We start from the raw sequence: 13,240 nt of genomic DNA on the forward strand, positions 1-13,240 counted from the left end.
CAGGGTCAGACTCATACCCAAATCAAATGGAGGGCAGTGCTTAGCAGTATCCCATACATACTTTAAACACTCATTGGGGATCCACAGTGCCCATTCCATATGTCGTGGGATGGAAGTGTTAAATCAATATCCGATCCATACCTTTATTAGTGTTAGGAGTCAGAGGTGTCCCGTTCATATCTCAGCCCTTGAGGGTCAAGTGTCAGCAGTTCTCCGATCATACCTTATCAGCCAAGAGCCTTCCTAATCTTTTGGGTCAGATGAACCCTTCCCAAACCCCTCTACCTCGGAATTGAGGATAAATGATACCCATACATATCAGGGTTTAGCAGTGACCGTCCACGCTTTACCCTCTTGTGGTTGAGGGTGAACAGTGACCATTTAGTTCCTTATAGGCCCAGCAGTTTCCTAGCCTTAGTTCATTCTTTTTGGCATCTGAGGTTAGTACTGTCACATCAAGTCATGATCCCCTTGAGTTTAGAGTTCAGCCGTGTCCCATTCATGCCTCACACTTTTGTTGCTCAGGATTCCCCAGTGATGGCGCATTTTGGGGAGTTCAGCCCGTCCGACACACACCTCAGATTCTTAGAGTGAGGGTTCTACATGCCCCACCTGTCCCTTGGTCCCAATGATCATCAGCGTCCCAGATTTCATGGTATCTGAAGAGCCACTTGTGCAATGTGGAGGGGAGAAAGAAGACATGCAAGATGTATTTAAAAATATCTTGAAGGAAATATCTTCTCCATTATTGCTGGTCTGCACAGGATATTGGTCACCACTTGTCTCTTCTGGGTAGATGGATATGTGATGTGTCTCTTTATTTCTCTCTTCTGATCCACTCTAAGCCGTTGGCTCCATCCTGAAGTCTGTGGGAAGGACATCAGAGCCCTTAAGAAGCTGTTGGGAGGGCAGGTTGGGTCACTGTACCATGGTCGAAATACCTTCCTACCGCACTATCAAGTCCACATATCCATTACCACTTTATTGTCAATTCAATTCAATCAAGCTCTATTCGGTAGATAATGTTCAACCATAGAAGCATTTTAAAAAATAACATCGGTATTAGTCACAAAAATATTTCTAAAACTGTTTATTACATATTGACACTCAGTTTTTAATTTGCCATATAGATTACTACTCCAATTTCAATCACAGTTAATAAGTAATTATAAAGTACACTTATTAGAAAACAAAACAGATTGCTGCTCCAATGTTAATCACAATGAATATATAGGCATTAGTATACTAATAATTGAATTAAAAGTATAAACCCATCATTACACTAAAAAGCATAATTTATAAAATCTTTGACTCACAATCCGGGAACAGTGCATAATAATTAATGTATCTAGGTTCATGTCTATAATGCTTAGGTAAACAAAAGTGCTAAAGTGATAAGGTGCATAAGTGTAGGACAATGGCTAATTTCAGTCTGAAGTTTATAAAGCCTTAAGCTATTTCAGTGGTTTACTAGTTTTTCATACGTTAAGGCTTCCAAATATGAGTTATCCTTTCTTCTCCTGATTGCCATTTGTATAAAAACAATGACTGTGTTGCAAATGTTGTTAAAAGCATATTTGTAAGAATACAGTTTATTGGCTAAAAATAAAGGTTTTAGAACAGATTTCCTATTGTCCTGATAGAAACTGCAAAAAATGCTTACAGCGTAGTCTGTAGAGACTTTCCGTCACCGGGGCAGTTTGGGAGATTATGACTCCACTTTTCTATTCTGTGGAAGGCTATTTGATAGAGTGAGGAACCCATCCTTAACCTTGGTAAATAGAATCTAGGCTGGATGTTTCTTACCGAGATAAGGTACTGTTGGATGCAAATCAGAAGTGGGCCTTCACAGTAAGATTTAACACGCTGTTTTAAACCAGCTACCGCATCTCTTGAAGATTCCCTAGAAGTTGCTAGCCTTATTTTTAAATCCTTTTTTGCTATAATCCTGGATGGACAATGGATCAAAAGGATCAAAGTCCACCTTACAGTCTTTTAGGACATTAAACATATGCTCTAACCAGGGGATTTTTTTTTCTATGTTCGAGGGCAAGGCAATCCCTTATTATATCCTTAGTGAACTTGGTCTCATCTGTAGTCCAAATTCCATGCCTGAGTGTATGGGATGCCATGCTAATAAAATCGCTAATATAAGGTACGCACAGCTTTTTGTGAACTATATATGAGGCAGTAGAATTTGGAACGGCTAAGACCCTTTTAAAAAATGTATTTTCCTGGGTTTGTAAAAGGGATGTATTAGCCCTCCCCTATACGGCTGCTCCATAGCATGAGCCTGTAATACACTTACTCCTATACAGTGTAAGGATTTCCATCTCTGTTTATTACCTATGTTTGAAGAAAATCTAAAGATGCCCTCACTTGATCACAGGAATTTCAGCTTGCTTAGATTATTATGTGTGCCCCAAGTAACTTTCCTATTGAAAAGAATACCCAATTAAGTAAAAGATGATATTATTTCAATTCGGACACTTCTTGCATGATGTTGCCTGTTCTTCAATCTACTTTTCCCACAAATCATGACAAAAGTTTTACTAAAGTTCAACTGTAAATCATTTTCGGTCATGAATTGCCTGAATTTTTCTATTAGGACTTGTAAGCCATTAACAGTCCTTGACAATAGGACTGCGTCATCTGCATATAGGAGTACTGGGGTTACGCGTGTACCAACTCTGGGGACATCAGCACTCCGGTTTTGTAAGAACAGGTCAACATTATTAATATATAGGGAGAATAAAAGGGGGGCTAAAACACATCCTTGTCGTATCCCCCGGGTGTCTCTAAAATCGGGCGTACATTCACCTTTTGTGCCAAACCGCACTCTCGAAGTTAAAGTGTATATTTGTGATAAATAATAATGTCATTTGGAGTGCCCAGCCCTTTCAATGTTTGCCATAATTTAGCGTGGTTGACCAGGTTGAAAGCACTGGTAAGTTTGACAAAACAAAGGTGAACTGACCTTCCTTAGCTAGGGTATATTTGCCTATTAATAGCTGGAGGTTTACGCATTGTTCTACCGTCCCAATTCCCCATCTAAATCCATACTGGGCCTCAATTAGGATATTATTCTCGTTTACCCAAATTTTCAATCTTCCCAGCATAATTCTGCTCATCAATTTAGATGTGGAATCGAGGAGAGATATGGGCGGTAGCACTTTACATTCGCTCTGCCACCTTTTTTAAAGATAGGTACTATTATGCTTTCTACCCACGTTGCAGGTAACACTCCTCCTATAGTAGCATTAAAAACACTTAGTAAAATCGGTGACCAAAAGACTATATTAGATTTAAAAACGTTAGTGGGTACCCCACTTGGTCCTGCTGCTTTGCCATTTGCACTTTTGTTTAAGGCATTTTTAATTTCATCCAGGGTAATAGATGCTATCTTAACGGTGTCCACTAATATAAAATTACTATTACCCTCTCTCATAGCGATCTCATCAACCGGATTAAAAATATGCTCAAAGTGCATCATCCATTCATCAGGTGTTACCAGGGTTTCTATTTTTGTCACTGATGTGCCCTTGAAAAAGGGATGGTCTAAAGTTTTTCAAAATAAAATGGAGTCAGGTGTCTCAGCAGCTTGGATCAATGTTTCCTATGCCCTCTCAAATTTCTGTTTTTCTTGTATGTAGGGTATATTTGTAGTTTTCCCGTAATATACAGATCTTTTTGCTATCCCTAGGTCTAACTTTTTGGGCTGCTTTCAGTTCCTTATTTATCTTTGAGCACTGCTGATCGAACCATCTAGGGTTATGGACACTCTTTTTTTTTATTTTTAAGTCACTGGAGATTTCAGCTGTGATGTTATGAAAGGCACTTACAATATCTGTGTTTAGGGAAGATCTATCCAGGCAAGTGTTAATGTCTTTTTGATTTTTCCCTATTACATTTTCCATAAATGTCGTAGGGTTAACACCCGACCATTTAATAGAAACATTGTTTCCTCCTTGTGTTTTAATGTCAACATTAGCTACCCACCCACTTTCATTTTGGGGAAGACTTAGCTTCAGAATCAGGAATGGTTCGCTGAAAGAGCTTGCCTGAATAAACAAAATCTTCCACTAAACCCTTACAGTTCCACAATACTATGGCATGATCAATATTCAAATAGAATCTCGCTCCTTCATATGTTTGAGTAATAGTCTCTCCATCATGTTCACCCAGCTCCATGATTTCTAGATTATATTTATATATTACAGAATTTATAGCTTCACCATATGTGTTTTGTGGAAAATGAAGGATTGGGTCATTGTATTGATCACTATGACCCCACTATTCACTCGTTAAAATGTTACACTGTTCACAATTGAAATCACCGTCCAAATAAGTAAATAATCTCCCCATACTCCCTTTAAAAAGTCATCTAACTCTTCTAATGTCACAATTACCCTGCGTCTTGTGCTATCAAAGACATTGTTATAAAAGTTTATTACTATGATATACTGTTTCCCCTTGTAGCGAAAACATAGAAAAACTGAAAAAACTGTGTTGTGGTATGGACTTTCCCTAAGGTTAGTGGTGAGGTTACTGAGATTAAGGCAGCTAAGCCGCCTTTAGCTCTCCCCGCCTTTGAAGGGATTGCTAGTGTGTAGAGATAGTTTAAAACCCATTGTTATAAAAGGGTTCTGTATGCCAGGTTTCTTGTAACAAAATTAAGGCACAGTCCTGTATCGTTTTTAGCCATTCCCTGTCATTTAACTTGTTTTTTAAGCCTGCGACATTCCATGACATGATAGTTAGAAACCCAAGTGATGGTAGACTACTACTAATATTTTTTGAGGTGCTACTGAAATATGATCATCGTTACCATCTAATGGTCACACTGCATTCTCCCTCTGTATTCGAGTGGGACAGCAGTTAGGGTCTCGTCCAGATAGTTGGGAAGCTCAATATATTTATTTAAAAGTTCATCAATCAAGGACCCCACCATCTCCCTACTTCCGAAATTCACAACCACGCAATCTCCCTGTCATGATTTCCTAGTACTACCCACCCAGCAAACTCTTCTTAACATTTTAATGTTCTGATATAGTACATTGGTGCCAAAATTAGTGTTTGAACCAAACCAGTGGACAACCTGATTTTTTAAAGTCCCCATGGCTCTATGTTATTGTCTCCGATTTTCGGGACATTATTCAGGACAATGACATAGAGAGTTGCCTGAGGTGGTAGATGGATTAAAGCCTCACCGAGCTTCGTAGGACGTAAGTTCCCATTCATTTTGTTCACTTGATTAGCGCCCTAAGGCCTTAAGTGGTAATATTACTAGCCTTATAGTCCCTTGATTCCGCCACAGGTTGTATGCTAAGGCGTTCCTTTATTGGTAGTGTCAACTTCGGATAGATGTTACCAGTTGTGTCTGGGGGGCTTTCCCTTACTTTTGGCCTCTCATCTGGTTGTCTTGTGGATGTTACCTTATGCGTGGATTTTAGGAGTAATAATTCAGTAACCAAGTCAGTTAAATGGGTGACATCTTTTTACACTGATTTGATTTCTGACATCAAGCGACGCTCAATGTTATTTATTTTATCGTGCAGTTTTTAAAAAAGCGTTTTGAAAGTTTTGCACATGATTCATTGTTTCGCAGGTCCCTGATCCATTTGCCACTTCTGTTTTTTTCCCTTTCTTTGGCTTGGCATTCACATTTTCTAACTGTTTTGAAAGTAGTACAATAGATTTCAGTAGTGGTGGTTTCATCTTTTTAGCTGGTGGAGAGACCAAGTCAGACTTATTGATAGAACAGATATCTCCAGTGGGGACGTTGATATACAAGGGTTAGCCATTTTCAAAACATTATCCTCCTTGCTCACACAAATTCCATGCACCTCTGAAGCGGATTCCATTTCGAGCCCTGTTTCTGCCAATACTGGTAAATCTGACCCAGTCTCCACCCCATATTCTTTTAAGGCAGTGTCCAGTGCCCTTTTACTGGCCGCTAGTCGTTCCTATACTTGGATAATTTCATTGTTTATCAGCCCCATAGCACTTTTCAAATAGTAATGGGTACGTTTTTCGCGATCTGCTTCCCAGTAATAGTTGGTAATGTCCTTTTACCCATTATCCCACGTTATGCTTGATTAATAAGACGGGTAAGAGAAGGGTGTTTTCTTACTGGTTCTTTACCACTCCCGTAAAATCAAGGGGGGGCCCTGCCCAGTCTTGTCCTGCTGCAGACGCGCGCAGACAGACCTGCCCTTGGCCCGGGCGCGGCCCGAGGAGCCCGCACGGGTCTTTGAAGCACCTCCCTGCGCTAGCGATGGCATGGGCTGCGGCAGGCTGCTTGCATGTCTGGATCTTGTGGTCCCATGCTATGTTGCAGAAAAGTGGTGTAGCAAACAAAAACGGGCTTCCAGCGCTGCTGGGGCCCTCACTGGTCTTTGAAGCACCTCCTGGTGCTAGCGATGACGTGGGCGGCGGCAGGCCACTTGCAGGTCTGGATCTTGTGGTCCCATGCTGTGGCAGCAAAGTGGTGCCGGAAACAAAAACGGGCTTGACTATATTGTCAAGGTTAGAAGATGTAGAGTTGAGAAAAGTACATGTATACTTCTCTCAAAATACTTAATTTATGTTCTCCAGTATTAGGGGTGTCTTTCATAGATTCACATGCTTGAATATTCCCCGTCGTCGAAGTGGGAGTCCCACGGTACATAAAATAGCAATAAATGCTAAAAAATATATGTATGTGAGAACATAACAGAAGAAGAAATAGAAGTAAATACATAACTGAAAACCTCTAAAACAATTCCTCCATAGAAAGGCATGATAGAGAGAGAAAACACTTGTAACATATCACTGTCATTATGTTAGTCCAAACTACAGCCAATCAGGCGCCATCACCCTCTAGAACCTTCTCAGAAGCTCAAGCCCTCAGATTTTCTACCGCACGTCGTGTGAAGGGAGTCTCCCTGAGCTCTGTTCAGTTTTTGCCTCAACAACTTCTTTTTTTTATCCTGGACTTTCATCATGTCAAGTAAGAAGTCTTTATTCCGACCTTGCTCTTCTTGTGGGAAGTTGCATCTTTTTAAAGAGGACCCCCACAAGAAATGCATTTATTGTCTCTACCTTGACCATGAAGATGGCAGCTGTAAGTTTTGTAGAACCTTTTCTAACAAGACTCTAAAGGACAGGGAAGGCCGTCTCCTCCTTTGGCTCCAACGTGTTAAAGACAAGGATTCAGCTCTGTCTGATGCTGAGAGTTTTCACTCTGGACCCTCCTCTGCAGCCTCTAAGCGTGGTAGTGTGCAGGATATGCCTTCTCCTTTTCTAAAAAGGAAGAAACTGGCCCTGCCTTTGGCCTCTGAGGTGTCCCCACCAGCTCCTACTACTGCTGCGCCCACGAGACCTGGCTCTAAGGCGTCTTCTGCTGCCTCTCAGCATGTCTCCACACCTAAACATGCTTCATCATCGACGGGAGCGTCTACGAGCGTTCCGACGACGAAATCTGCAGTGTCTACATCGTCGTCAACGACGACACTGACGACGACGTCAGCTTCCACCTCGTCGACGACGGTCTCGTCGTCGGCTTTTACATCGACAAGAGTTAAATTGGCCTTGCAGACTGTCTCTTCGACGATTCCTATCACCTCGTCGACAAACCAGCAACGTCGCCGAAAACCATCAAGAAGTCTTCGTCGTCGACAAAGACTCCGTCGACTAAAGCCTCGTCGACGAGGGCTCCGTCGACAGGGGTGTCTCCTGCGTCGACGACTTCGTCGGCGGCTTTGCCATCTACAATACTTCCGTCGACGACGACTCCGTCGACGATGGATTCAACGAAGTCATCTTCGTCGGTGGCCATTTCAGCACCGTCAACGATATCGTCGACGGCACCGTCGACGGTGGCACCATCTTCCTTTGCCTCGTTGCCTCTGGTGCCTTTACCTTCTTCAGGTTCTGCATTTGTTGCCCCCAATCTTTCACACCATCCCCAACAAAAGCCTTACCACCAGCTGTCCGCTCCAGATCCGCAGCCTCCTTCACCTATGTTTGCCACTAACTCTGAGCACGACTCGGACTCTGGTGATGATGTGGATGACACTTTCGGGGCGGCCCACAGTCCGTCTGATCTAATCATCAAATACCAAGATTCCGGCAGTGACGACAACGGCGGCGACCAGGAGTCTCAAGCTGCGGAACAGTGTATCCAAGTTCCAATGGCTACTTTGCCTTTGTCTTTGATTTCAAATCTCCAGCATATGCTGGACGACTACAACCGATGTTTTCCACCAACGCCACAAGGTACTCCTCGACCATTACCTGATGCGACAGCTCCGCCTTCTGTTCCGCCAACTTTGCCACCGACGCCTTTTGCCCAGGTTCAAACGTCGGTCAAGATTCACACAACTGTGTATCCACAGGATGCGGATGATGAGGTGATTCCAGAACGAGAGGACGGAGAGGTCTATGATGATACGGATAATGATGATACCGCAACCGGCATGGCAGAGTGGGATGACTACCAAATGCAGACGCCCTCCCCTCCGCCAGGAGAATCTGGGGATTCCCTTCCAGTAGATATTGCCAGTTTTCATCTGTTGATGGATAGAGCGGCTCAGCGCTTTAAATTACCAAGGACACAGACAGAGGAGGACTGTTTCCTCTACGATTTCAAGAACCAGCCTTTCAAACAAGTCCACACAATTCCAATAATCGATTTTATTTGGAAGGAGGGAATTAAGCTCATGCAGGCTCCGAATTCTTTACCTGCCCAATGCCACGCCTTGAAAAGAAATATAAGGCCCCAACTGGTTCACCAGCATGCCTTGTCTCTCACCCTAAGCCAGATTCGGTTGTCACTCAGGCAGCACAGCGTCGGGCCTGTAATCCAGCGTCTCCAATCACCGCACCTCCAGATAGAGAAGGTCGGCGCCTAGACGCCATTGGAAGGAAATTCTCCAGCATGGCTTCCACTACAGTACGGGTGGCAAATGCCTTAGCCATCTTGGGCCGTTACGACCGGCAGATGTGGTTGAACATATCGGCCCTAGTCAACCTCATCCCTGACGCTTCCAAAGGGGACGCTTTGCAAATCCTCCAAGACTGACAGAGCATCTGAAGAGATGATTGACTGCGCAGTCGATATTGCGGGTACTGGCTTCCGCCAGCTTGCTAGTGCGGCTGCCTTACGACGCCAGGGTTGGTTGAAGGCCACCTCCTTCCGGCAGGAAGTTCAATCCAAGATCCTTGATATGCCATATGATGGTGAATCGCTGTTTGGGTCACACATTGACGAAGCTCTAGAGTCTATTAAAAAGGACACTGATACGGCTAAATCACTTGGCACTTTGCAATTGCGGAAGCAGCCATTTCGAGGTGCACGTGGATGCGGCACTTCTTCCACTTTTCGAGGAGGACAATCTCAATATCGCTCCTACAATCAGAGCGGCCAACGTTACTCTTCCAACCAGCAGCAGCCACATCGACAACAGTCCTCAAGGCCCTACAGGGGAAAGTCATCCTAATGGGGATCCACTCCCAAACGCCAATGACTTTTGTCTTCCCCAAAGTGTTGGAGGTCGAATCTCTCTGTTTTATTCTCAGTGGTCTTCCATCACCTCGGACCGCTGGGTGTTGGACATTGTGCTGAAAGGTCACACCTTAGAGTTCATCCAGATTCCTCCTCATACTCCACCGTCTGGCCCGCCTCCTCCCCATCTCAAGGAGCTTTACCATCAAGTCTGTCTTCTTGTTCAAAAAGGTGCAATCGAAGTGGTTCCAGTGTCTCAGAGAGGAGAGGGGTTTTACTCTCGTTTCTTCCTCATACTCAAGAAGACGGGAGATTGGCAACTGTGAGAAGTTGGCCTGATGTGCAGTGCTCACTATTCTAGTGATCACTATATATCAGTCCAAACAACCCTTATTGATGATTGGTTGTAAGTCAACCTTATAGACCAGCTATCCTAGTAGCATGGATACGAGCAGTCTAAGGCTAAGACTCTAGAGGGCGTGTTAAGCCAGCTGTTTTACCATCACATTACCCCTTGAACACCCAGTGAAAGGACACCACACAAGTGTTATGAAAATAAACAGTGTATTTATTAGAATCACAACAACCCTGTACTCTTTATGAGGACAGGGTGCTAGGCACACAACAAAACTCTTACGAAAATACTTAAGTTAGCACGTTATACACAAATGCCCGAGGGGCACGAAAAACCATATACTTTAAAAGTGGAATGCGAATTACTAGCAGGTAAGTAACAGTTCTAATAGGCTTTGGAATCGCTAGGACTGGACTAGGGAATCGTTAGATTACTACTAGGAGACCCAGGGGACTCGGGTGCAGAGTGTGCACTCTCACGCGGGATGCGGGACAAAGTCTATGGAGGCTAGTAAAGGCAAAGTTAGTGTTCACGGGCGAACCCGACCTGTTAGGAAGAAAACGACAGTGGATCCTGACCCTAGGATAGTGAGGCTATGCTGGGACACCGAAGTGCCGAAGTTACCTAGCCCAGGGGCTGCAGCTGCATAGGTCTGAAAAGACGTCGGGGATCTCGTTGCCGGACCAGGAGCCTGGAAGGAAGAAGTTGCTGGCAGGCGACCAGTGAAGAAAAGTTCGATGGATCCAAGCCTGGATCAAGGAAGAAGAAAACCTGAAAGCAGAGGGGACCAAGTTCTTGAATCACTAGCCAGTGATTAAGTGGGCACCAGGATGGCACCGGGCGAAGTCACCGCAGTCAGGTGAGTGGGCGCTGCTGGGCTCTGCAGTCTCTCGGACCAGGAGGCGTTGTCGGCGACCAGGATGGAGGTGCGAGCTGTCCCACGAAGGTTCTTGCTGTCGACGTCGCTGGACCCAGGATTGGGCAACAAGTCTTGGCAAATGCAAGGCCCACGCGGTGGACCTAAAATGGCGTCTTGAGTGGACCAGGAGGGTCCAGGGTACTTCTCCGCTGGAGGGAAGCAAGGGCCAGTCTGGAGCAACCAGACTAGCAGCAGAAATGTCGTCGGGCGTCGTCAGGAAGGCCACAAGCCAGCGGGCTAGTAGCCAAACAACGCGGTGAGCAGTAAAAAGCAGAAGGGCCCCACGCAGATCGTGGAGATGCTGGGGGGCTGCTCTTCGGTGCTGGAGCTGCTCAGGGTGGGGGCTTCTCGGACCCCAAAGCACTCACCAGGAATTCACTCGGCGGGCTTGCTGGAAAGAAGTCGTGCAGTCTTGCAGATGGCCGGTCCCTTGAGGTCTCGTCGCACCCACGGTTCTCAGCTGGGCTGTAGAGGTGGGTAGAGGTCAGAGGTGCCAGGGAAGCCGGTTCTCGTCGAGCTGGGCAGTCGGATTCCGGAGGAAGGACTTGCAGCAGACCGCAGTGTTCTTAGATGGTGCCTGCGGATGCAGGGTGACTACTCCTTAGTCACAAGGGAGAAATCTTAGGAAGAAGTCTTGAGTTCCTTTCGCAGAAAGTAGTTTCAGGATTCAAAGATGATCTGATTTGGAAGGGGGCCAGTCTCTACCTTTATCCTGTAAAAGGGGGCTGGCACGCGACTAAGTCCTGCCCTATGGGTGGGACTAGGAGGGGGGTGGTTACACCCACTTCCTTGGCGGGCTTTTCCCCAGCACAGGGTCTGGAGTGACCCTGGAACTGGTTCCAGCCAGCCTATGCACAGTGAGCACCGGGGTGCCACGTGCAGTCACCTTCCTCTAAAGCCCTGCCTACCTACAATACACAAAACCCTGTCTGGGACGGTGCTGGCACCGCCCCTGGCAGGAAACCCTTTGTCCTTATCTCCTGCTCTGGGAGGACTCCCAGCAGCAGGAGGGCAGACTTGTGTCTCGGTGGCAGCATCCATTTTGTGGATGCTAAGGCTCTGTCTGACTTTTAACCGGGTTATAGGTTACATGCATGTCGTGTCCCTCTAGAAGGGTGGAATGCTAACCCCGTCGCCAGAATTGGCGAGGGGTTAGTATTCCAATTCGTATGACACCTTACTCGACATGTTTTGATAAAGCGATACCAGAGTTGGCACATAACCGCGAGGATTATAATGCACTTAAGAGTATATGGTATGCGATATCATGGAAACGGCTAAGGGATGGATCCCGAAAGCCGCAGACAGGCTCAGCTCATGCCAGAGCACTATCTCACACGATTCCAAGCACTCTGCCTTCAGGATTGTTAAGGCCTGCCATAGGAGTGACTGATAGGAGATCTGTGTGTCCATTTTAGGGTTAGATATAGGTATACCATATCTAAAGCAAAGGGTGAGTACACCACCTTGCCCCAGCTGTCGTGCAGCCAGTTGTGTCAGTTTTAGTTAGTCAATCCAGGGGTGGCACAATACATGTTTCAGCCCCTGGGAGACTTCTGGGTGCACCTCAGCCCTGGGTACAGGGACTTGGAGAGGGCCCAGTGCCAATTCAGTACCTAAGTACAATTTGGATAGAGAGAACAGCTAGGCTGTGGGTCTGATTAGCAGGCCCACAGCCAGGGAAAGTCGTAAACCAGTGCAGCAAAAAGCAAAAATCTGGGTGATCATAGGATTGCAGACCCTACTCTCCTACATGACCCCCCCCCCAAACTTTGGGACAATAAACTAACCTTGACCAGGTGAGTCTTCTTGCTCTAAGTGGAAATACCTGGAGAGCCCATCAGCATTGCTGTGATCAGTACCAGGTCTATGCTCCACTGTAAAATCCATCCCCTGTAGGGAAATGGACCACCTAAGCAGTTTGGGGTTTTCACCCTTCATCTGATTTAGCCACAAGAGGGGCTTATGGTCTGTCTGAATGGTGAAGTGAGTGCCAAACAAGTAGGCCCTCAGCTTCTTCAGGGCCCAGACCACAGCAAAGGCCTCCCTCTCAATAGCTGACCAATTTTTCTCTCTGGGTGTCAACCTCCTACTAATGAAAGCAATAGGCTGATCATTACCATCAAAATTCAGTTGAGACAGAACAGCCCCCACACCCAACTCAGAAGCATCTGTTTGGACAATGAATGGCTTGGAGTAATCTGGACTCTTGAGGATAGGTGCTGTGCACATGGCCTGCTTTGGGTCATTGAATGCTTTCTGACAGCTTGCTGTCCACTGAACTTTCTTTGGCATCTTCTTGCTTGTCAGGTCATTAAGGGGTGTCACTATGGACCCATAATTTCTGACAAACTTCCTATAGTACCCAGTCAGGCCCAAGAAAGCTCGAACCTGAGTCTGGGTGATTGGAGGAGTCCAGTCCTTGATGGCCTGTATCTTACTCTCCAGTGGCTGAACCTGGCCTCCACCTACAAGGTGG

General features: G+C 45.6%; 1 protein-coding gene across 3 annotated transcripts in view; it reads left to right on the forward strand.

Annotated features, from left to right (window-relative positions):
* Positions 1-13,240, forward strand: part of RGS14 (regulator of G protein signaling 14) — a 409,263-nt gene that overhangs the window by 375,355 nt on the left and 20,668 nt on the right. The window lies entirely within an intron of this gene.

This window comes from Lissotriton helveticus, chromosome 7 (assembly GCF_964261635.1).
Source record: "Lissotriton helveticus chromosome 7, aLisHel1.1, whole genome shotgun sequence".
Lineage (NCBI taxonomy): Eukaryota > Metazoa > Chordata > Amphibia > Caudata > Salamandridae > Lissotriton > Lissotriton helveticus.